Raw genomic sequence first — 3,553 nt, 5'->3', positions numbered from 1 at the left:
AAACCTAATGGTGAAAGTATGCACGTATATAAAATTGATACTTAGAGACTGCAGCACAATTATTATAGTAAAGGGCGCTAGGTGCGGTCTTTCGCAAGACATAAAAAGTTGAAACACGTTTTGTAAAGCAACGCTCATAAGCAACTACTGGTCCAACAGCATTCGCAGCGTGCTGACAGTCGTTTTTAAAAATTTCTTAAAACAATTTCCGGTGACAATACCGCCAGTGTAAAAGAATTTGTTTTACGCGACATGGAGGTTTAGTTTTACGGCAGCACAGTACAAGGTGTGATTTATTATGGGGTTGGTTACCAGGAGAAACAGATATCTTATTTTCAGAAAAATGTTACATAATGTTTTTTTGTTACGCAGGCTTTCATGGCCTCGTCGTTCCTGCTGTTTTCGCTGCCGGCCCAAGATCTTCCAGCAACACCATACGTGTGGTCAAAGTTCGCGCGCAACGGCTATGATTGGCGCAGCTACCACGTACTTCCACCAGAGCCAACCTTTCGTGCACGCGCCAACAGAAGGGAGTACGGCGCACCTATGTCATCAACCGCGACGTCACGCCGAGGCTATGGCTGAAAAGGCTGCGACTACCGTTACCACCTCAGTGGGCACGGTGCGTAATGACTGTCATCACCGCTCACTATCTGCGCTTTTATGTTACGCAGGTCAGTAAACAACCTTCACTGGACGCTGAAAGCAGCGATGACTGCTGCCTTTTGTTGCTTTGTGCCCAGGGGTGCTATGTAAAACTGCATGCTACTGCTTCTCAATGATTTTTTGCTGCTGTGTTCGGGGGATGTTGAGATCAATCCAGGTCCTCCTAGTACATGTTTTCAAGCACCAACGGAAAGCGATTCCCTACCGGACGATTCGAAAGAACGGATGTCTGGTATTTTCTAACTCCTAAAGAATATCTAGGCCCGTTCCACAGGGTCAGCCAAGAAACAGGCCGAGTTAGTTGCTGACTTCAAAGCTATAAAGGCAGGCAAAAAGATTTTAGAGGTCCAAATTGGCTCCAATAAACAACGCCTGGACACGTTTGAAGAAAAAAACGAAGGGTATAGACTAGCTAGTAGATACTGTTACCGGCTTTCAAGATAACGTAGCTCATTTGGAAGCTCGAGTTGACCCCTTAGAGTTACGTTTGAACGAGTTAGAAGACCAGTCAAGGCGCAGCAATATTATCTTTCGAGGAATCCCCTGCTCGCGCGAATTGTGGGATGAATCAGAAAAAAAGATACTAAACCGCCTCAATGGCACAGTCGACAACCTGCCCCATAACGCGATTGAACGCGCACATCGACTCGGAAATTACTCGACAAACACATGCAGTCCCGATATAGTGAAATATACAAGTTTCAAAATTAAGGATACGATTCTTGCCGCTCGAGCAACATTGAAAAAAAAAAACGTTGTAATCAGTGAGGATTACTCCGCTGGTACACGTAATCCTAGAAAAAACCTTTAGTTTATGCAAAAGGCCAGCCCGATTCCCCCAAATATCAACTTAGATACAACAAGCTGGTCATAAACAAGCAAACGTATGTGTACGACCCTGTAGCCGACCAAGTTATAGAATGCTCTTCATCGCAAAAAACTTACCACCTTGGTCATAGCACCGATGGGCAGGCGTGCGCATACTCCATCGGTACTTCTCCACCGTCACCTCAGGTACGTGTCGAAAGCTAGGGTGTTGATAGGGTCGTTGGGAAACGTGCATCAAAAGTAACTTTCATGCACTATACATTTGCAGCATTATGAGCAAGCGTTACTGCTTAACATCGTACATCGACACCTGCAAACCTGCTCTAATAGCATTAACAGAGACATGGCTGCATCCAAACATCCAAGACAACGAATTATTTGACCAGGCTAACCAATTCACTTTGTATCGCTTTCATCGCTATACACGACACGGTGGCGGTGTCCTACTAGCAGTGCGTAAAGGAATACCATCAACTGTTGTCCAAGTTAGTTACAACATTGAAACTCTTTGGGCTTTCGTCCAGATAGCTCACGAAAAAATTGTTTTAGGAGTGTGCTACCATATACCCAATTTTTCATCAAGCTTCAAAGATCATCTACACGATTTATTATCCACGTGATAACCATCTACTCGAAGCTGCCCCAATCGTACTCGGCGATTTCATTCTTCCAAATATTAGGTGCCAAAATACACCCCTAACCCTGTAGCCCTTTTCTTCATTAGCAAGTGACTTCATGGATGTTTGAACATTATTTTCATTACGCAGACCATAACCAAACGCTAGAGAATCACTCAGTCGGTTTCTAACACTCTTGACCTTGTTCTAACATTTCGCCCTGATCTTGTTTCCAACATAACACATCTTCCAGGACTTAGCGATCATTTTTGCTTACATTTGACGTGAATCTGACACCTCCTAAAAAGCACTAAACACTAAAATATTTCAAAATTACAGCAAAGCCAACTTCCAGGCAATGAACGTCGCACTGAGTAATTTTCTAGACATAATCACCGCCAGCTTTGACAGCCGTAGCGTGCAAACCAACTGGGACATGTTCTTATCAAAAGTCAATTATCTTATATCTAAGTATATACCCGTTCATACTACCCCGGTTACCTCATAACCTCTGTGGTGTAACTTTCACTTAAAACGTTTGTCAAACTGAAAATAGCGCCTGTATCGGTCTGCTAAACGATCTACAAATCCCGCCCCTTGGCAAGATTACAAGAGAGCCTCATAGGAATGTATAGGAGCACTAAAAAGTGCAAAAGATAACTTTTTCCCCACTAACCTGCCAAACATGCTCAGAACTACTATCAAACATTTTGGCTCGTGATAAACGTCAACAGTGATACGGTCATATCGCTTGTACATAGCAACAGTGATTCTATTCCCGATGAAGACTGTGCTTCCTTGCTCAATGGTGTCTTTTAACAAAACTTCACTTCCGTTGCACACTGTCCATCACCTCAACTAGAATGCTCTGGTTACTCTGCAATGTTGCCGCTAACAATTTATTCTGATGGAGTAAAAAAATGCTTTACATTGTAAATGTATCTTCAGCCGCCGGGTGTAATTTAATTACTCCCGAGAACTTAGTGGGCGCAGTTTTTTATTCTGCAGTCTTTCTAATAATTATTTTTTAGCAGTCCCAGACCGAAGGTTCTCTACCATAAAAATGGAAGGTTGGGAAGCTAGTTCAATTTCATAAATCTGGTAGCAAGCATTCCCCCCTTAACTATCGTCCAATTTCGCTTCCTAGTATTCTATGTGAGATTCTTCAACACATTTTGTATTCACTTCTAGCCAACTTCCTCGACACGAATTCTTTTTTTACACCATCCAAACACGGCTTTCGTATTTCATATTAATGCGAAACACAACTGACATCATTTACTAACAAAAAAACGTTATTCCTGATTGTTCATCACATGCAGATTCCATATTTTTAGATTTCAGCAAAGCTTTCGATGAAGTATGTCACAAACGTCTGTTGCTTGAACTCCGGTTTCTTAATCTAGATTCACAACTCTTAACCATGATTGAATGTTTTGTTA

The 3,553-nt window shown here is 42.4% G+C and overlaps 1 pseudogene; it reads left to right on the top strand.

The window, feature by feature from the left end:
- Positions 1-360: 360 nt before the first annotated feature.
- LOC144160669 (uncharacterized) lies at positions 361-3,302 on the top strand (annotated as a pseudogene).
- The last annotated feature ends 251 nt before the right edge of the window (positions 3,303-3,553 follow it).

Source organism: Haemaphysalis longicornis, unplaced genomic scaffold, assembly GCF_048455015.1.
Source record: "Haemaphysalis longicornis isolate Haplotype H1 unplaced genomic scaffold, Haemaphysalis longicornis Haplotype H1 scaffold_11, whole genome shotgun sequence".
Lineage (NCBI taxonomy): Eukaryota > Metazoa > Arthropoda > Arachnida > Ixodida > Ixodidae > Haemaphysalis > Haemaphysalis longicornis.
The sequence above is the reverse complement of the archived record's forward strand: the minus strand, read 5'-3'. Positions and strand labels throughout refer to the sequence as shown.